This window comes from Accipiter gentilis, unplaced genomic scaffold (genome assembly GCF_929443795.1).
Source record: "Accipiter gentilis unplaced genomic scaffold, bAccGen1.1, whole genome shotgun sequence".
In the NCBI taxonomy this organism is placed as follows: Eukaryota; Metazoa; Chordata; class Aves; order Accipitriformes; family Accipitridae; genus Astur; species Astur gentilis.
In genome coordinates, this window is record NW_026060989.1 from 121,867 (window position 1) to 144,628 (window position 22,762).

The window sequence follows — 22,762 nt, forward strand, 5'->3', positions numbered from 1 at the left end:
ATAGTTTAGGAGAAGAACAATATATGCACATGCACTAGGAAAGCACAAATGAATACAAGCACGTTCAGACACACTTGACACCACAACGTGGTTGCAGTAACTAGTTAACCTGTTTACCTACATTCTGAATCCAAGTCACAGGGCAGCTTGGTTTTTGTGGCTTTTTCCAAAGCTGTTTCAGCTAGTGACAGTCAAGACTTTTAAAAAGACTAATAGGGATAACTCTAACAAGAACATATTTGGGAAATGAAGGCTGAAAGTAGTTAAACTAAAAAGCATATTTTTGTTTACATCAATAAACGCGTAGAGTATTGATGTGAAGTAGTCTAGGCACTAGCAGAGTCCATTCAGCTTTTCAGTTAGCCCACCGAGTAAAACCCCTTCCTAATTACATTGTCTGTAGATCTGCTGCTGACATCTTCTGGACTGCCGCCGCCTTTGAATGCTGAATCCTGGCCAGTTAACTAGAAGAACAGAATACACAGACTCAAAATAATTGCTATACTGAAGTTACCTTCATATTTGAGTACAGCTTCCAGTCAACACATTAACTGTGTTAGTGGCCATTCTTAAAACAACATTTAGACAACACTCCCCTTACCGCACAGGAATCTCAAGCCTCGCAAGAAGTCGTACTACCCAAACCTTGAAATCTGTACCTGAAGTATTCAATAGTAGGTAACAGTTCTGCAAGCTGATTCTTTACAAGTGTCAAAATGGAGTTTTTTCTAGTTGTTCTTTGCCTCAAATCAGAGGTCAAGCCACGCAAACAGCTGTTTAAGGAGAGTTATGTATAGCAAGAAAACAAATCAAGCATTAATCAAAAGCTCCCACAAAACCCAGATTTAACAAGCAACTCCACACGGTCGTTTCAGCAGTGGACAACCTGTTGAGTAGGCTGCTGATTTCTAAAGCAGCAAAACTATCAAGAGGCATTCGAAAATCATCTGCCAGAACAAGATTAGCTCATACGTCTACATTTATAACATTCATGTCCTCTTCCTTTTGAGATTTGGGTTTTTTCTGAATGAAGAACTGCTTCCAGTTCATTGAGCAATGGGTCAGTGCAGTAATATACAAGTACAGTAGTATTTAGAGAGCCTGCCACCAGACCAAAACCAGTCACTAGTGCCAGATCTCAGGGAAAAAAAATTGTTTAATAGCTATACAGTCCGTTCAAGACAATTTCTCACACCTACATCCTAGTAAAACTAGCATTATGCTTAAATTTAGATTCCTGAATCCATTGGGGATGTATATATGCATTTCTTCTCAGTTATGTCATGCATTGTACATCAAGAATTAATTCTACTTCAAACCCTCCCTGGCCTAGCCCCCCTTCCTTACCTTTTCTCCATCTGCTAGTGTTTTGGGGCGTTCTTCTGATGGAGGTGAATGAGGTCCTTCAGTGGTCACTGAATAAGGTCGTTTAGGTGCACTGTTCTTAGGATCTGTAATTCCAGTCCCACTTAATTCATGCTGTCCTTGGACAAAACGTCCTCCTGGTTGAGAAACTGTGTTACGTCCTGGAATGGTGCTACCAACTGGAGGTCCCAATGTTCTTATTGCAACTGTAGCCTCCACTTCTGTAAGAGACACCGCGCTTCTAGAGTTCAGCCGTGAAATTAAAGACTGCATTCCACCCACCACGTCAATACATACTTGAATCAGTAACAGGAATGGAGAGTCCCTTAGACACTGATGGCTCAGCTACACGAGGTAGCTTCTCTCTCTTGTTAGCACCGTTAGATTTCTGGTGCGCAGCATTTCTGTAAGAGTCAGATGCTAGAGTTATAAAAAGCTCGTTTGTAAAATACTATACATTTCCTTTCCAGAAAGCCCATGCAAGACAAATGTCTGTCTTCTTAGCTCATTGTCACAGCTCTACCAAACAACAAACTCCCAGGCAATCTAGCACGAGATCTTCATTTTGACCGCTGAACTTCAGACCGCAAATTTAAACTTCAGCGTTTTCTTTAGTCAGTCTCTATGTACTTGCACTGTCTTCCAGCTTAGTACCTCCAGCACTCTGTACTGCTTTCCATGAATGGATCTGCTCTACCCATACGGGCATCCCATTTTATTTTAGTTTTAGTGCCACTCCTCCAGTACCAAATGGTCTGAACACAGCAGGCATTACACATTTGGTACTCTTGGGCTATTACTCTCAAGATTACATATTCCTCCTGGGCTGAAGTAGCTTATGAACAAGCAGACCTCCCAGGAAGTGACACACACTTTTACTGCCCGAGTTCTCATACTGCTGCACCAAGGCAGCAGCAGCTCTAGTGTTGCTGTGATCAAGATCAGCACTTCGTTAGAACATCATACTGCTTGGCATTAACCATACTTTTTGTTAGAAAGAACAAAATTACCTACATGGAAAACACTCCGGCTTCAAGTTACACACTAACCCAAGGAGATCTACATTCAAGACCAAATAATTCCTCCGGTATCCACTTCTCCTTTCTTCCGACATGTCTTCATGGATATTAAATTCATTTTTTCAAGGATTTCTTTAACCTGCCTCCCCCCACGTGCCCAAAGGAGATGACAGCTTTCTTCCTGAAGCCATTAGAGCCCTCCACGTGCTTATGAACAACACAGATTCAAACAAGAAATCCCAGACCTCATTCCCATCGCGAGTCAGTTAAAAAGCAGCTTCTTCACAGCTTTAAGGTTATGGTGCTAACCTTTCTCTCTCGGCTGGAGAGGTGTCCACTTTAGCAATCTTATGTGATGAAGAGGAATTTTCCGGTGTTCTGGAGCCCGTGTCTCTGGAACTGTCCAAACAGCTTCCATCTGAAGAAGTCCTTTTGCGCTGAAGCCCACCAGCATTTTGACTAGTACCTGGCATGCTTTGCTGAAACAACAACATCAAAATAATGAAGTCTTCAAGTAATTATTAAAGGAAAAAAAAAATATTGCCAGAAGAGCCCAATTTTTAATATACCTTCTTTCTTTTCGGTAAGGTTTCTGCAGGCAAAAAATGGTGGAGGTGCTTTCTCTTCACATGAGCTGCCTCAATCTTCATACCTTCCTTTAGCACATTGAGGTGGTTAGCCTGGCTGTAAACTAACGGGAAATTTATTGTTGTAGCTCAGTGGGAATGTTTGCATTGGGTATTTGTCAAAGTTGTTGACATGATTTACATTTGCCACAACATTCAAACACAGTGCCACTGGATGTAACGTACAAGACAAGCATCGGTTCGGGTAACAGTGCAAGTCTGAGGAAGTCACCCCACCTGGCCTGAAACTCAGACAAGCGTTTTGATGCCTTTTTTCTGTGCTTGTCTCATATCCCAAAGCATGAGCTAAAAAGAAGGTCCGCTTTTACTGCATTTACTCATGTTGTCTGAGCAACACAACACACAGCTCATGCTGGTACCATGGAGAAATGTTTGTTTGCACTGATGAAGAGTTTAAAGGAGTCCACTGCTTAGAACTTTTTGTCCAAACACACTCGTCACTCCCGAAGAGTAACCCGATTTCCTTAGTTTGTCGTTACGATAGCAAGGCATAAGCCTCACAGCACACGTGCACTTCTGAAAGGCACAAGAGCAGTCAGCTTGGGAAGAAGTAAACAGACTTTGGAACCAAAGACCTGTACTTTCAAATGACTGCTCCCCCCCAAGCCCCTTTATTCTAGCATTATCTAACAACGCTTGCGATATGACTTTATTTCTGCATCTATCTGTGATGGGTTAACCCTGGCTGAACACCAGGTGCCCACCAAAGCCGTTCTATCACTCCCCCATCCTCAGCTGGATAGGGGAGAGAAAATATAACAAAAGGCTCGCGGGTCGAGATAAGGACAGGAGAGATCATTCACTATTACCGTCACGGGCAAAACAGACTGAATTTGCAAAACATACTCAATTTATTACAAATCAACCAGAGCAAGGTAATGAGAAGTAAAATGAAATCTCAGAACACCTTCCCACCACCCCTCCGTTCTTCCCGGGCACAACTACCCTCCCGGATTTCACCACCAAGCCCCCCCAGCGGCACAGGGGGACAGGGATGGGGTTTATGGTCATCACACGTTATTTTCTGCCGCTTCACCTCCTCAGGACGAGGGCTGATCACACTCTTCCCCTGCTCCAGCGTGGGGTCCCACCCACGGGAGACAGTCCTCCACGAACTCCTCCAACGTGGGCCATTCCCACGGGCTGCAGTTCTTCACGAACTGCTCCAGCATGGGTCCATTCCACGGTGTGCAGTCCTTCAGGAGCACACTGCTCCAGCACGGGTCCCCCACGGGGTCACAAGTCCTGCCAGAAAGCCTGCTCCGTGGGCTCCTCTCTCCACAGATCCGCAGGTCCTGCCAGGAACCTGCTCCAGCGCGGGGTTCCCACGGGGTCACAGCCTCCTTCGGGAACCCACCTGCTCCGGCGTGGGGTCCTCCACGGGCTACAGGTGGAGATCTGCTCCACCGTGGACCTCCCTGGACTGCAGGGGGACAGCCTGCCTCACCAGGGTCTTCACCACGGGCTGCAGGGGAATCTTCGCTCCGGCGCCTGGAGCATCTCCTCCCCCTCCTTCTTCACTGACCTTGGTGTCCGCAGGCTTGTTTCTCTTACATGTTCTCACTCCTCACTCCGGCGGCAGTTTCTCTCCGTCCCAACTTTTTTTTCCTTCTTAAAAATGTTATCACAGAGGCGTTACCACTATCACTGATTGGCTCGGCCTTGGCCGGCGGCGGGTCTGTCTCAGAGCGGGCTAATATGGGCTCGCTCTCTCTCGACCACAGGGGAAGCTTCCAGCAGTTTCTTACAGAAGCCACCCCTGTAACCCCCCCCACCCCCCCCGCTACCAAAACCTTGCCAAACAAAACCAATACACTATCAAAAGGAATAAAGGAAGATGAACACGGAGCTTGACGTGCAAGACTGCATGTCATTACAATGTGACCACTCACTGCCTTTCAAAGTTCTGGGATGGTATCGTACAGAAACTGTTATTTTGGAAACAATACTGTCAGCAGGCATTCACAACTTCTTTTAGAGCCTGATACAGTTAATTCCCACTTCCAAAGTTCAGTAACTGACAACTGCTTTTGACAAGTGTAGCTACACCCAGTAAACGGGCATCTCTCTCCTGGCTTCACATCTGACTGTCCACTTCAGGAATCGCAGTTCCTTTCTGATCGTTCACTATGATCTGCAGAACTGTTATTTCACATATGGGATATGGTACATAGGGCTGTAGTACACACTTCTGTTTCAAGGTGGACTTACATTGCCAAAGTGTCAAAATAGTATGTTTCTAAGGCTAATCTTCTACGTGTCACGTTCTACAGAAATAGCTAATAGCTAATACCAGAAGGAAGCACAATTCACTTTGTGAAGCAACTTGCACTAGAATTAAAAATCGAAACCCTACGAGACTAGAGCAAAATAGAGGCTTACCTGTATCCTTGAATGACTGTATAACGCACGTTAAATCAACGTTAACACTTTCTGCATTCTCCGCTTTCCTAAACACGATTCCAAGAAACCACATTGACACATATCCACTCCTAAAAAGACAGAGTCACAAATCTATCATTTATGCACAGATGCCAGTTATTTGGGTGCTAGCATCTACTCTCAAGAAGGGATTAAGCAAAACAGTTTAGTTGTACGCAGCAGCTAAAGATTGGAGTCAGCCCATACTCAAGTTCTCCGAGAACTCCTCCCTCAAGTTCTCCCTTCTTTAAAAAGATCCTACATGCTCAGAACCTTGCCCGCCAGACCTCCTACCTACAAAACAGTAGGTACGTAACTGAACATCTCTCACAGGTAAGCTGAGGTGAAGGAATATAAACGAGGTACAATACATGGGCCAAACTCCAGTTCAGAAAAGTAATGAAACTCACTGTTTACAAAGTTCTCGGCTGCCAGGGAAAGACTGTGGCTTTACATGTGCAATAGATATAAATTCATTCCTCTCCAAGTTTCCAACCAGCACACGAATTTTAGATTCCACAAGGCCAATCCTGATAAGAACAAGAGACATTTACTCATTTTTGACTGTATCCAGCACAGTAGTTATCTGCCTTCTTATAATACAATGCTAATACCAAAAATGCTAACCAGTCAGTAAGTAAGTAGTAAGTTTCATTCAGCTCAGCAGATACTAGATATTTATATCACACACACTGGAGTTGGAGATGTTTTCAGGGACATTGGAGCTTCAAAGTTTCCAAAGACAGAGGCAGTAAGTAAGTTTTACTTGTACTCTTAACAGGTCAGACACAACACTTCAACATATAACCTATGATGAAAATGTCAACAAGAAGCAGATTCCCAGCACCTCTGGCTGCATTTTGAAGTGCAGCAAAGCTCCTTTTTACCCCAAAGATCAAGGAGAACAACCGTTTAGAAAAGGCTCAAGCACAACTCTTCCATTACACCTGAGTAAAGATGCTATTCTTCTTGCAGACTGATCTGTGAAAAGAGTTTACCCTCTTCCAGCCAAACTGAAAAATATCGTTCCTTTAATAAACAAACGATCCAGTCAACACAGTCTCATCAGAGACTTACCCAAGAAATGTATCATGACCACCAAGGCTATTCTTTTAAATGAAGTACTGGCATTTTACCCTTCTACCTAAAACACTGCTACCCTTGAAAGCAGTCAGAACTCTGTACGTTCTTCACAAGTATCTTATGTTGATGAACAACAGAGATGTGCCATCTATTCCCAAATCCATTCAAGAGTTGGTGAACTAAACTTGTTCTTATAGCAAACGGAAGCAAGTTTGTCTTCTGCTTTTCATTTTCCCAGATGCAAAACTAAGCCCCGTTTGCTGCCATTTCTGTCACTGCAAAAACGTCAGCTTTTACTGCAGCCAGAACTTTCCTCATCTTTATTGTGAGATACAATAAGCCTTCTCCACTTAAAACATCTCACATTAAAAACTATTTGGCTCTAAGCCCTCTGCCCAGAACTCCTTGTTGTATACCTAACTGCGACTGACATCAAGCTGTAGCTGACACGATTTTTAAGTGAACACATTAACAAGTTCAGGTAAGAGGTATTACCTACTAGACCTGTTTTTAAACAGGAGCTAAGGTGTCTTTCAGAGGTAGCTCAAGAATTCAATCATTTGCCTTAGACCGCAAGCCGAACCCTGAAGTATAACCAAGGTGCCCTCAGAACAGGGGTCTGGTACACACAGCTATTTTCCTTGCTTACTTGAGCAAGGCAGGCAAAGCACTCATTTCTTCAGAAAAAGAACACCACACACATTACAGTACCTTAATTCCTCACCGTTTCCCCTTATTTCAAGACTCACAGTTAGTCACCCCATTCACACAGGTTCAACAAGTTATTACTGGCATGTCTGCCTTGAGACAGTGACAAATACCACGTCAGCAGCAGTCATTTTCTCTAACCACAGTTGAAGGGGTTCTCACATTACCTTTCACAAAGTAGATCAGCACTCCTGCAATTTACCTATCCACTACCAAGCATGCCGAGATGATCATTTCCAGCACTAAACACAAGATGCCTGAGCACACTACTAGATTAAAACGTAGTAAACACTATTTATCACCATTCAGGTACTCTGTGCAGACGGTCAGGTTTCACCCCAATTAAACAGCCTTGTTTCACTTCACTGGAGAAAAGTAGGCTCTGGAACAGGCAGACTACATTACCAGAGCAACTTAGCGTTGAGTGCAATCTAGTCCTAAATTAAATATTGCATCCAGTAAAAAAGCTATGAAACCAAGCCTTCTAAGGCTCTACAACAGTCGTCTTCAAAGTGTCGGAGGGGGATGTACCCCAGGGGGTGCACAAGACAATCCACTGGGTCCGGGAAGAAAAGATTAGAACTTCAGTAATGTGTACGTAACTTGTAAAGAAGTAGATATAGACCGCAACTATGTGTTCAAAAATTACTTGTTTTTTTTTGTTTTGCTCACAGGAGTGCACAAAAGTTTGGAGACCACTGCTCTATAAGTCAGTAAAAGATCAAGCTCTCCAGTGTCCACTACACATCTGATGACATCAAGTAATCCCCATTTACTTCAGTCTCTGCAACAAAGAACATCTTCCTAACTGAAGTAGCCTTGGGTAAGTAGTCTCCTTAGACTCCTAAGGAGTCTGCTTCTCCAGATGGCACAGAGCATACGCATGCTAACCCTCTTTGTTCCTTCTCATCATGACTTAGGTCTTTAGCTTAACTTCTTAAACAGCAAGATAACTTACGCTAACTGCCCTTTACAAGAAAGCTTTTAGTTTTGCTGAGGAACTGTCTACTTACCTCCCTACTGTATTCCATGCCGAGCTGCACAGTCAAATACTTTAGTTTTGTGAACTGTATTAACCAAATGAAGCGCAACACTGAATTGAGCGTCAATGATGTATTGAACCCACACTCAAAGCAAGACTTACCACTCTAAGTGATGCTCTTTAGTAGAGGCACTAGCAGTCAGCACAATATAATGTCTAGAAGAAAAGAAAAAGTAACATTCTAGCTCAGGACTTGATATTCCTTCAAATGAAACCAAAACTGCCTTAAATGTATAGAAAATGACTTCCAGACAAGACACATTATATCCTGCAGGCAGCACAGTATTAACTGAAGAAAAACTGATTACATCCTTCAGAATCGTGTTCTGCTGCATTCTAAGTATCAGAGCTGGTATTTTTGTTAATAAAAACAGTGTCAGTGGCAAAACACAAACAGTTTTTCTATCTTCCCTATACTTATCCTTACCAAAATTCCTATGACTACCTCCAGCTTCTGAAAAACAAACATATCAATGCCATCTTGTATTTCGACTGCAAGCTAAAAGTCACTATGCTAACCAGTACGGCAATCATTTCAAGTTCAGGTAACAGATTTCATACATACTTGTATTTCTGAAAAAAGTCCAGTGGTTCAAAGAGCTTTGACCAGTCTGATTTTCCTTGGAGAATCTCATTCGTAACTGCAAGACCTACAATTAAGGTTGAAAACCTTACTACCATTTTGTTTTTAAGACTAGCAGAGCGTGATAGAAACTTTACAAGAGAAAGGTTTTGAACAGTAATTGACAGATCAAAAAGCAGGAATTCCCTTGACACAATACACGCCTACTACAACAGTTCATTGTAAAACTGCTCCCTTGTTGCCTGCAACAGGTAGACTTCCCAGAGAACTCTTCTGCCTAAAAGGGCACAACACCGCACGGAATATAACCAAGTCAGGTAATGTGGTTTCATATTGCAAGAATGACACCTTTTAAGCAGTTAATAAGCATGGAAAGAACTTTACCATGTCTGAACTCCTCCACCATTACCGCTCGCGTTGATGTAGATACGTTGTACGTAGAGTTCTGCTGCGGATAGGCTGGGGTGATGATAGGCATTACGTGGTATCGGTCTGATGGGTTCACCTGTGATGTTAAAACAATTGTGCTCAGCACCAGCAGCTTAGCTTAGAAGAAAGGTTCAAGGCTTCAAAATTCCATGTCTACATACCCTGGGGTCCCATACTGCTAAGTTAAGATTGCTCTCTTCCTGTTGTTTCAGCAATACAGGTCTTGGCCACTCCCTAAACAAGAAAAGCCAGGCACTGACTCTGCCATGTAATTCAGGGTAGGACTGAATGGTGTTGGTCTAAATCTTATATAAAGAACCACCTCAGAAAGTGTTACTGCTTTACGCAAATCAAAATAGTCATCAATAGCTCTTACCATTCTGAAAAAACCAAGAAGAACTTGTTCACCAGAGTAGAAGACAAAGCGTTTGGATAGAGTTGACACGTTCTCGCTACTAGCACAGCACAGGAAACCCCACCAAGAAATCCCAGCACGTTGGAGTAAATGCCACGTCCTACAATGCAGACATTGTCGTTGCCCTGTAGTCTTCCCGTGCCCAAGCATAGTCCTTCAAATTTACAGCACCACCTTCACAACCTATAGGATACCTAGCACCCTTCAGCCTCCAAGTCAGTTATTTTTGCAGTGCAACGAGGCCAAAACTGTTGGTCCTTACAGCGATGCGAAAAAGAATCGTTACCACACCACTTCCCAAAATACCGCTACTCTGAAATTTGCCTGCACTGCTACAGCTACTGCTTCGCTCCAACTTCCCTTGAGAAGAAGGTTCTGCCATTCTTCTAGCACTTGCTCTAGTCACATGCGCAAACGGTATTTTCTTATTCCTTATCTATCAAGCTTTTATACTTCACTGGGCACTTTTTATCCTTTCTAGTCAGGTTCCTGGTAAGCAATGCAGCACCTTGTCTTGTAGGCACTCCCCTCATCTCCCCACTCCACCCCCATTAAAAAAAACCACAGAATCTACCCCACAGACAGTCCTTGAATCTAAACTAAAACACAGGTTTTGAACTAAAACCTGATATTTAAACAGCTATCCAAAGATGAAGGACTTCTAGTGCCATTGTTTTTTCAGCACGAGGTGCCTCTGGAAAGTTTAAAGATCACAAACAATCACATTACTCACGTTTTGCCCACAGTTTAATTGCACGGAGCGTGAGCCGGAAGGTCTCTTTATTTGGCACTAGGTGCAGGATTTCGTCAGTAACTCTGCAGCCTGTAAGAAAAAACAGTTGAAGTACAGCACTTCCTGGTAACAGGTACGAGTCAGTTCTGTGCTGTACTGGATCAATAGCTTACAGTTTCTCCTGCAAGTCTACGAAAACAAGTTTGCATTACTTGCTTTGTATTACCTTAAAAATCAGAGGTTACACATAACCTTACAGGCATATAACATAACAAATTAGAGGTTACACATTCCGTATCACCTCAGGTAACTGGTACCCTCAACAGCTTTTTCATACTTTAGACTACAGCCAACAATTGTCAATAAGGCCCTTCGACAGGATTCCGAAAGCTAGGTTTCTTTCGACAGCCAGGAACAATTAAACCAGTCAGCGTTAAACAGTGAGCAACTTCGGCTTCAGGTATTTTAAATATCCTTTTTTTTTTTAATGAACTGCCACACAATCTTCTCTATCAAGTGCTCTACCTATTCACCTGAAGCAGTTTCTGTGGCAAACTGGAACACCACACACCCCCCAATCGAAGAAACATGAAACACAGGTCTATCTAAACACACAACTTGAAACAGCTGAATTTAAGCCCACTCGCCACCTCCTCAGATCTCAAGTATACAGGGGATCAGTTTCTGCATCCTGTACAGAAACTTGGGGTGTGTAACGTGCATTCCATACCAACTTTAGTAACATTTTCTTGTTAAAGATGTGCAAATATGCTTACCATTTAAGCTCCGTATACATCTTATATCCAGGCTTCTGAGACACGAGTTGTCTCTGAGATCAAGATTATCAGCAACAATTGGCACAGACAGTCTTGCAAAGACGAGATCAATCTTAAGAGGGAAAAAGTGCCAACCGTTAGAATGCCCCGCAGTTTGCAAACAGCACACTGGTGGGGGACAGTTACTCAAGTCTAAAAAGAGTGGTTAACATCTGTATTTAGAATTATGTGACTATAGATACATCTCCCAAGAGATTTACTTGCCAGAAGATTCAATACAATTTCTAGAAGTTCCCAATTTTATTTACAAAGCCTTCACTGCATCACCCCTTTCTTTTTAAGCTAGGGAAAGGAAGAGGGCATTTTAAGTTGGAAAAGATTACTCTAGACTTAGAGTTTCAATTAAAAGGGAACTTAAAATTATTCACAGAATTAAGACTTAAGTTCAGTCACCTCAACTATACTTCAGCAAAGGAGAGAGCATTTCCTTTATGCAGTAAGCCCTTTTGATCCTGAAGTATCTGCTTTTTAGTACAGTCTGAGGCAAGAAGATTATCCTGTGAAAGTCTGTACCAGATGAAGGCCACAAAAAGGTCACTGAATAAATCTCTTTGTGATAGTGATACCAAGCAGTAACTTGCTTTAGGGACTACAGCAGGCAGGTCTTGATTCATTGTATAGGATGTATTCAAGATAGCTGGATTCCTGCAGCTGACAGACCCAGGCGGGAGTCAAATGAGTACTTTCACTTTCCATGTTCCAGATTGTTTGTCCCATGACCACTTCATTTTGGATGTGCAGCAAAACATTTAGTCTGCTCACACGATTCGTACAGTGAATTACACTGTACACATCCCTCTGTAGATACCTAGCTTGGCAGAGCTAAGAAGACTGAGCAAGGACACCGCCTCTGCTCCCACTCTGCATGATCCTAGGGATAAATGCTATTCAAGCAGGCTACCCTGGTCTACAGCACAGGCCTAGAAAAAGATGTCCCTGATGCTCCCATGCCTGCTAGGCTCCCTAGGGGCTTATTTTCCTATAAACTCCCATTCTACTGCAATGTCTTCTCCTGGGATACTTTGCGGTCCAAAATAGCACAGTCACAGCTCCCTGGAAAAGTTATCCTATTCCAAAGCAAGAAAAAATTTACTCACTTAAAAAAACCCAAAAAATGCTTACCTCAACGCCATCAAACTCAAACTTGACAACTGGTACATATGCGTCTTCAACTGCCTGGAAAGGAGAGGATAACTGTGTAAGAAAACATGGTTTGCTACTTTAATGTTTCTCCTGAACTACGATCAAATGCAGAATTTACACTGCTAACTACTCAGTATAAAGACTGAGTTGCTTCCAAACCAGAAGAATTGTTCATAAGCTGCAAGCGGTATAGCACTAAGACGGTATAATACTAGCTTTAACAAGTTATTTAGCCAAGAGATCCGGAGGCTGATCACGTATTGTAATGAACAAACAGTGCACAATGAGCCATCAGTATCAGAGGTTGTAAGGTACTTACCTTGGTGGTGAGGAAGAAAAGCAAGAGATTTCTGTAGCTATCTTACTCCTGGTTAACATCCAGAGAAATCGAGAACATTCTGTCCGCGTTTGCAGCGCGCACTAGCCTCCTGTATTTTTATTTTCTACCATGCCTGAGATGCTATCAGCTACCTTATGGGACAGTTTTCAATTTTGTAGCCCACTCGTCAGAACTGTGCCACAGCCCACTGACCCTGTCTTCGGTCACCTAAACAAAGGCTCATTAGCTATGCACGTGAAGTCTTTCAAAATGTCTGCACAAGGAAGACCAGCCTGAGAGAAACGCTTCTCAGGAGTTCGGTTCTATATGCAAAGTACACAGCATATGCACCGGAGGGTCATTTTACAAGGCAGTTTTGTACATTCACAGCACAGCTCCTATTGACTTTATGCAAAGCTGACTGTGCATCTCTTCTACAAAGTCTTGGGCTGAGTAGCCAGAGAAGAACAGGACCAGAGAAGAATGAATTCGAGGTCCTAAAGTACACCCAAGGAACACCATGGCAAAGGTACTGACAGAAACCTTTCCACATCACATTCAACTTCCTTAGCTCTCAGGCTGCCCCTTCCTCTACCTGCATGCAGTTACTTTCTTGCCAAGCCCCTTACTACAGCTAGGATGAAAGCAAGGCTCCTAGGCACAACCTTGCTTTTTGATACTATAGCCCACTCATTCCCAAACCATGGGTAGGGGAGAAGTGAACCACAGAGATTCGGATCGGACATACAGTCACTGGGGAAGGGAACCAAAAGCTTGACTTCCACACTTTCATGCTGCGTAGACAGTATTTTAGAAGGGGCTCAGAAACAAGGCCCTTTTTCATTTTGGTTTGCAAGACAATCACTACCAATAGGAGTCTTTAACAGGAATATTCTTATTGTCAGAGTTGCACAATCTATCAAGGAGAGAGCTTGCTTACTCTTAGGTTTTTTATTTCCTCCTGACGTTTCAGTTTTTCAAAGAACGACTGAAAGAAATCTGATCTTTCTACACGTCTAGGAGCAACACAAGCCACGTCTATGTCAGCACCTGCAAAGAGATGCCATTTGTTCTGTTACTGTTGGAAGACACTTTCAAACATTATAACTATGACCAGACACCAAAAGTTTACCTTTAGTGTGTACTCCAAGCCTGTAAGAACCAAATGTAAATATTTTGCCACCAACATTTGCTACTACTGAAGGGGGAAGATTCTGTGGGTAGAAGAGAAAGAGTTTTCTGGAGAACAGAAGATACACGTTGACCTACGTGCAAGTTTAACTAGCATAGAAGTTACTTAGAAAGACTACAACAGCCTCCATAAACAATGTCTTCTCCCTCCCATACTGAGCTGTTAGTCTAATAGACTGATTCTGTTTTTCTGAAGGGAGTGCTGGCAACTCACAAACAACAACAACAACAAAAAAGGTGAGTACTGTAGCAGTCGCTTCATCAGTTTAAACAAAGACCTATTATCAGTCTTCCCTGCAGCAGACCCACATAAATGAACACCATCTAAGAGCCATACCAAAGGCAAGTCTAGAGTAATAATTTCAAACTAGATTGAGTGCTGTAGGCTGTCTGGGGCAAGTTTACTGCCCTGTTACCATCTGTCTCCCCCCACAATGTCTTGTTTCAGCTTTGTTAACCGCTACAAGTCAACTGACAGAGCCACTTCACAAACTTATTCAGTGCCCCAAGGACTTGAAGGTCTTCATCTAAAGGATCTTTTATACATTATTTCAATGGCTTTTACTACAGATCTCCTTGATACTTAAGAAGGAAGTTAAATGTTGAACTTTAGCATAAATCCTAGTAGTATCGCCTTTGAAAGAAACTAAAAGGCTTCAGCTGTTTTGATAAGAACCTATCAAAAAACCTTACCTGGCTCTCACCAAGTTCTGAAATCCATTCTTTGACCAAGTTATTCAGTCTGCCAAGAACGACCAGCCTGTAAAGAAAACTCATGTTAAGTTTGCCCTAAAAAAACCCCAGGACATTAACAAATTTTACAGTCTTGTTATACCTGTGATTCAGTTCTTCCTCCTCTTCAAATACCCCCAATGCTTTCATCGCTTCAAGCAGCTTCTGAGTATGAATGGAATCTCTATCCGTAGGAGGAGCCAAGCTAATTGCAGAAGTCATTCCATAGTGCCTTGGAGGCTGGTTCTGCAGCCTAGGAGTACTGGGGGAGAAAATAAAATACCGAAGACTCCACAAAAGAGAAAAACAAAACCCAACAAAACAACAACCACCACCTTACTGCAAAACACCCTTCCACTTACAGGTTTCCAAATCAGCTTCTGCCCTTTTGCCCAGCATTAATATAAATGAGGGAAAAAAAGATCCTGCTTATGGTTTTTAGATAACTTGACCTAACTTAGAAGCAACTTCTTTAAAAAACACTTGTGGATATAAGAAAAGATCCAAGTTGCTGCTATCTGAAGACAGCTTATTTGCATTGCGCTAGACAGTTGGAACTGATCGCCAGGAAATGAAAAGGTTTGAAATCCACTAAGGGCGACACTATGTACAGCACAAGTTTTTTTGGACCCATTTCAGTTTCACAGCACTTTTGACTTAAGGTTATTCCCATCAGCTTCCCAATCACATTAAACAAGACAATTTAACACTGGCTTCTTTTAGTTCAATGTATTGGCTGTGCTTCTACTGATTCTGAAAGGACATTAGAGTTGATTGCAGAGCAGGGACAAAGTGGTCTGTTAAACAGAGTTGTTGCAGTAAATTCAGCATTGTTTCAGTAAATTCAGCAGGTTTTGTCTATGGAAGAGGATGAAGGAAAACATCAACCAATCTGCAGCTAATGTTGCTAGCAGAGCCTTGTGCTCTTAACACAGCGTTCCACTTTTATAGCTCAGAGGCTTAGCTCTACATACATCTGGTTTAATCTAAATCCAAGAGATGTACATCAGCACGCAGAGCAGCACAAGTTAAGCTCTGCTTGTAGAAGGTGCTCAAATCTGCTTTCGCTAGCTCACTGCCCAGTCAGGCAGAGCATTACCAGCTGAAACCAGGAGAGAGAAAGGAGGGGCACCGGAGGTAAGAACTGTACTTAATGGATCAAGGGTCTCTACAGAAACACTAGTAGCAAAAGGGGGACACCCATTAAAAAGGTCTCTACAACTCATCATGCTTGTCAAAGAGTCCATATCCAGACCCTAAGGCTACAGGGATTAATGATGGCATTATTCAAACCGGCTATTTTCCTACTTCACAAATGGACGGCTTCAAATCTGAGCTGGGTTAGTCAAGAGACGCTTAGAACTATTTAAGGTATCTGACCCACTTTGGCTGGAATGGGATGAGGAAATGCTCAAAGGACAGCCTCAACACTTGATTTTAAAAAGATAGCTTATTACAACTCCTGATTTCTAATTGTTGCCTTTACTCTGCCACTGAGGGAAGATGGATTTCTCTCTCGCAGAGTAGCTTTGTCCAACTACAGACGTAGCTTTTAGTCACCTAGTGGGCTCCCCCACCCCCCTTCTCTATGAGCTCATTTTTCAAACTTTTTTTTCTAGGCGTTTTCCAAAAAGCTGGCGGGGGTGGGGGGGTGGTATTAGGACTGTAGTCCTATGAACTACTCTCCCCAGTCAGAACGGCTGTTTACTTTCAAGTGTAACTAGGCCCTGACCTAATTTGCCTTGTCTTCTTTATAGGCATGTCAACTTCCACTTCATAAGTCAAAATATTCCTAATGAGTATTTTCCTTCTTATGATACCATTTTCATAACAAATACAGAAGGAAAGCCAATGAAGCGGGAGTGTGGTGGCAAGCACTTCTTGTTCTCAACTGAAGCCTTTTTCTCCCTGCTCTCTGTTCATTTGAGACTACACTCATTTCTTGACCCTCCTACTTGCCTTCCACATCCTCACCCCCAACACTTCCCTCAGTATTGCTCGGCTATACTTTTGTCTGTTGTTTCAGTTGTAGCGTTAGTATAAGATTTCTAACCATTATTTACCAAATCTCACTTTTACAGTCACCTAGCAGCAAACCACAGCTGGTACAAAGTATTAAAACCACCCAAATATTTTGACGTGCCATACAGAACGTATGGAAATGTGCTATCAGAGGTGTCCGAGGGGCAGGGGGAGCGCCGGGGGGCGCCCCGAGCCCCGGAGCAGACTCGCTGGCAGGACTCGATAGGCGCGCGACTGACTGAATAGACGCTGGCCGGCCGGCCCCTTTGCCCTCCGGGCTGCGTTTGCGCTCCCTCTGCACGGGGCGAGGGGCTGTGAGGGAGCCCAGGGGAGGAGGAGGAGGTGAGGCGCTGGGGGGGGTCGGGCCGTGCCCCCCCTGTTCCTGCTGGGCTCCAGCTGTTGCAAATGTTCTGGTAAAGAAATCAACATTTAATCACATAGAAGAGTTAGGTTTGATTAAGAAGTAAAATGGTGAAGCGTAACGTATAGGATTGTTAAGTTTGAAACGTAGCCATAGAAACTTTAGGAGCTGTGTTATGCGTGACGCTAGGAACCGTAATATTGTTAAAGTCTGAAACAGCTAACCCTAGAAACCTCACCAGGAAGTTACTGGTTTTCCTACGTTCTGTTTCAGGAAACTAAGGAAACCGTCGTGGACACCAGTTTGCTGCTTGGAAACCCCCTTACCCTTCCCATCTCGATTTGAGTATCGACGATGCCAGTCAGCAGAGCCAAGTGTCACTGACCAATGATTGTTTTTTAAATAAGAATATTGGTAAGGTTATATAATCACAGGACCGATCGTTACAACGGTTAAATTTAAGAACGAGCATAGTATGCGTTTTTACGGAAGGAGCTTAGGTAACAATGACCTGACGGGAAAAGCCTGTAAAAACTGATGGATTTTGATACTAAGTGGGACACGCCTTTGGAGGAGCGATCCCCCGTGTCCCCAGCGCTGCGATAAACAAAGTGCCTGCTTCTTAACTTCACGTTGGCGTTAAGGAGTTTTATTCTGGATTTCGGTAACGGTTTTGGCGACCCAGATGGGACCTTGCGAGTGAGACTGGACGAGATGGCGTGTCGATCGAGCTCCGGCCGGCACCGAGGTATTCTCGGGGAGAACCGTCACCCTCGACACGCAAAGCTCCTCGCAGCGTTCCCTGGAAAAAAGGTAAGGCGCTGCTTCTTTGGAATTTGTTTGGAAAGCCTGCCCGTGAGGCGCGGCGAAAGCTTCCCAGGGTTGGGGCTTGGAGGGTAGCCGTCTGCAGTGGAAGCCTAGGCGTCTGCCCGTAAGTCATAAGCGAAAGCTATTGCTGGGTTGGACTTTGTGTATTATTTGGGACAGCTGTCGTTTGCATTTGTTTGGTATTTGGTATTTGAATGTATATAAGTATAATGGCATTAGCAAAATTGTTTAAGAATAAGAGTGCAGGAAATAGAACTGCTGATGAAAAGTTACCAGAAACATCACCGCTGGGATGTTTATTGGCACGTTGGGGTGAACTGCAGGAAAAATGGTAAACAAACAGAACTTTGAGTTACAATACTATATTGCAATTACTGTTGTTTTGTAGGAGAGAGAGTAAATGGAATAAAGTGCCATATGTAGATTTGTTCTTTTTAAGTGAACGTATCGGACGGGGACCGGAGGGGAGTCTCCCAGCAGAACCTCTGGTTACAGCTAAACTGGGAGAACAGAAAATTGAATTTGAGTTGACACTAGAGTCACCTTTTCAGTTTTAAATACCTCAGAGGGAGAGTTAAGTTTTGAAGAAATTGGTGGTGTTGGTGCAACAAGCCAACGAGAAACTAGACCCTTCTTTAAATCTTTAACAATGAAATTAGGAAAGCAATGGGTCACTCGGCAGTTTTTGTATGTGCCAAATTCTCCTAAACTCCTGTTAAGGAGAGGTCTATTTGAGAACTTAGAGGCAGAAATTAAATTTAAAAATGGAGAGCTTAAAATTTTAATTCCAGAAACTAAACGTATCGAAGCAGCGGCTTTGTTGTTAACAGGATGTTTACCGAAAGCAGAAGATTATACCGGTCCAAGTGTAATGCTGTCATTCCAATCGTCTGGACTGGGACGTTCCCGGTAAATCCAAAAAGCAGAACCTGTGAGAGTTGATTTAAAGCCAGGATCGAATCCGGTAAGAATGAAACAATACCCCCTAAAACCGGAAAGTCGGAAAGAGTTAGTAATGGTAATACAAAAATTTTTAAGATACAAATTGTTAATAGAATGTGAATCCAGATATAACACCCCGATCTTGCCTTTTAAAAGGCTGATGAAAAAGATGATAGATTAGTTCAAGACCTCCTCAGAGCAATAAATCAAATAGTACAAGGTATTCATCCGGTCGTAGCAAATCCTTATACTTTGTTAACAACCCTAACGGAGAAATGAGAATGGTTCACAGTGTTGGACCGAAAAGATGCCTTTTTCTGTATTCCCTTGGATCCCAATAGTCAAGAGGTTTTTGCTTTGGAATGGGAAAATCCTGAGACTGGGAGAAAAACACGATATACGTGGACAGTCTTGCCTCAAGGCTTTAAGAATAGTCTTACCATTTTTGGAAATCAATTGGCATGAGAATTAGAGATTTGGAAGAAAGAAAATAATCAAGAAATCTTGCTGAAATATATGGACGATCTGTTAATGGTAGCTGAGACGGAAGAACAATGCACAAAGTCAACTCTTAACTTTTTGAACTTTTTGGGAATCAGTAGATATCGAGTGTCAAAAGAAAAAAACCCAAATAACCCAGAAAGAAGAAACTTAAATTTGAGTTTTAAAATCCTAAAAGGACAGAGACAATTGGGAACTGAGAGAAAAGAGGCAATGTGTCGTCTCCCCGAACCTAAGACTAAAAAAATGAATGACAAGCATTTCCGGGAATGGTCGAGTGGTGTCACCTGTAGATTATAAATTGTGGCTTGCTGGCCTGACCTTTATAGGAGCAGCTCAAAACCTCAAACGACGGATTGGACCGATGCCGAGAAAGCTACCTTCCAAGAATTGAAACAGGCTGTAATAGGGGTGCCAGCCCTAGCGTCTGCCAGATCTCACAAGAGACACTTGAACTTTCTGCTCGTGAAAGAAGAGGTAGAGCTCTGGGTATCCTGGCCCAATATTTAGGGCCAAGTGGGCGAGCTGTGGCCTACTTCTCGAAGCGATTGGATAACGTGAGTCTGGGATGCTCTGGTCGCCCGAGAGCCGTCGCTGCAACTGTGCTACTGATCCAGGAAGCTCGTAAGTTCGCCTGAGGAGAAAGGATTACTGTACGTTTCCCATATGATAACTGTTGTGCTAAAACGGAAAGGGGGGCACTGGTTATCCCCTAGCAGAATGCTGAAATACCAAGTGGTGTTGTTGCTGGAACAAGATGATGTTTACCTAAAAACTACTACCGCCGCTAACCCTGTTGCGTTTTCAACAACTGACCGAGTTAAAGGAGAACTGGAACGTGACTGCTTGCAGGCAATCGAAAGAGTTTACTCCAGCTGACTGGATCTCTGAGATGTGCCACTAGAAGAAACAGATTGGGAACTATATGCCGACGGAAGCGGTTCCATCTGTGAAGGAAAACGTTTTATCGAGATAGGCAATAACTACTGAGGAGGTACTTGCGTTGCCAACTTTGCCTTCGATGATCTCTGCCCAAAAGGCTGAATTGATAGCTCTTACTCGAGCTCTGGAACTAAGTCAAGGAAAGCGAGTCAACACCTGGACAGACTCAAAGTATGCTTTTGGAGTGGTACGTGCGCATGGAGCGATACGGGGAGAAAGAGGACTGTTATCTGCACCAGGAACCGCCGTTCAGCACGCAGAACAAATACTGAAATTGTTAGAAAGCATTCAAAAACCAACAGCAGTCACGATGATGCACTGTAAAGCACATCCGTTAGGTAAGACCGGTCCTAACGCAGGTAACCGACTGGCTGATAAAGCTGCTGAAGAGGCTGCAGAAAAAGGCATCCTAGCACTAGTTCCAGAGAAAGGTATAAAATTGCCTAAAGAAACTCCAAATTATAATGAAAAAGATGAAGAATTAATTATTAGATTGCAGGCTAACAAAATGAAACAGGATAGGCTGTAACACCGACAGGTCGAATAATAGTCCCACCCACAATAATAAGAGAAAATGCCCCATTGAACATCACAGAGTATACTGGGAAACAGAAAGCGAAATATGACAAAGATTGTTTAAACAATTATAAGTGGATGTGAAATGTATATGTAAAATTATCCCCGAACCAGTAATAAGATCATCTTTGGGATTATTAAATAAGGAAATTTTTTAGAAGAATATTAGCAAATTGATTTTATAGAATTGCCTTGAAAATAAGGATATGTCCTAGTTTTAGTTGATATCTTTACTGGGTGGCCCAAGGCTTTCCCTTGTCGCACCAACAAAGCAAGGGAAGTAGTCAAAGTCTTGCTCAAAGAGATAATACCAAAATATGGGGTGCCTGTAAGAATGTCATCTGACAATGGCCCTCATTTTATAGCAAAGATTATGAGACAAGTTGAGCCAAGTATTATCTATGGATTGAGACTATCACACCCCACATAGACCACAAGCAAGCGTGTGGGCAGAGAGAGAGAGAGAGAGAATGAACTATATCCTTAAGCAACTGTCGAGTAAAATTTGTCAGGAAACCTCACTCCTCACATGGGTTAAAGCGTTACCCGTGGCTCTATTAAGAATCGGAGTATAGCCAGAAGAGAAAGAAAAGCCAAGTCTTTAGGAAATGTTGTATGAAAGACCATATCAAGAGTCCTGTGTTCTGAGTATCTTGAGTGCCTTTGGAGATATGTTTTTAAAAGGTGTTATGATTTCTTTAAGCAATTCTTTTTAAGAACTTTGTCAGTATGTCTCCACAGCTGGACCCTTAGAACTGGACGTAGCAGCGCATCCCTTCCGACCAGGAGACTGAATATATATAAAATCACCGAGAAGTGGAAAGGACCGTATCGAGTCATTTTAACATCACTTGTAGCAGTAAAGGTCTGGGAGAAGAACCTTGGCTTCATTATTCGAGAATAAAGAAAGCACCCAACAAGAAACTGGAAGTCTAAAGAAACTGTCCCTTTAAAACGGAAAATCTATAAGTAAGTTTCACGTTATCTATTTGGGAAAACAGTTGTGTAAAGTTTATAATGTTGGGGTTGCTATTAGGAATATTGTCGAGGGCAATAATCTTTTTGTGTGTTTAGAGGGTGTATGTGTTTTTTTTGAGGGGTTCTAAACATGAGATAAACAAAATGAAACAATTATTGTTTGAACTATTCATCTTGATATTAACCGGTTTTGTAATTTGAATTAAAAAAAATAATCTAGTTTTGTAACTGATTCAAAGTTTTGTAAAGACACAGAATTTAACCTCGGTAACAGCCTGCCTTTCCGATTCCAAAGTCAGATGAAAATCTAGTTCCGTGGAGAATACTGACATTGAATTTAACCAAAACTTGAGAAAAGAGGTAGAACAACGAGAATCATTTTAGCAGATTAAATTGGATGGATTTAAAAGGCAATTATTTTTTTTAAATTTGAAAGAAGGAATTATAGCGTTGTGAATTATAACGTTACCAAACCATCCACCTCAAGGACAAAAGAATTAATTTACTCGCCCTTCGGGAGAAACTTGTACAAGCACCCCTCGGGGCTGTCAGCTGCCAAAACCGTAGAGACAAGTGCAAAAAGGAACTTGGGATCATGTTTAAAATATAAAACGATGTTTAGAACTTACTGGAGTTCCAGGATCCTTGTTAGAGCCACCCAGAGTCGGGACCACCTGTGGAAATTTAGACCGGTTTAGACAACCAGAGAAACATCACACATCCTAAACAGAGCTGTATGAAAGTTTGTACTTGCAGCTAGCTCCTCTGACCCCAAACTCCCAAGACCTTCTCTAGTAGCTAAAGCTCCAAGATGGGGGTGTATTTGTAGAAAGGATAATAATACTTCACATGATCTTTGGTCCCCTCTTAATAACGGGAAAAATTTAGCTTGGAGTTGACAGCATTAAAGGACAGGTGAAAAGTTCAGGCTTAACTGCTTGGGTGA

The 22,762-nt window shown here is 42.7% G+C and overlaps 2 protein-coding genes across 43 annotated transcripts in view; one reads left to right on the forward strand and one right to left on the reverse strand.

Moving 5' to 3' along the window:
• The window catches only part of LOC126037256 (uncharacterized protein DKFZp434B061-like), a 306,771-nt gene that overhangs the window by 120,667 nt on the left and 163,342 nt on the right, over positions 1-22,762 (reverse strand). The window lies entirely within an intron of this gene.
• LOC126037255 (electroneutral sodium bicarbonate exchanger 1-like) overlaps positions 1-22,762 on the forward strand; it is a 126,871-nt gene that overhangs the window by 31,679 nt on the left and 72,430 nt on the right. The gene's annotated exons all lie outside the window — the stretch shown is intronic.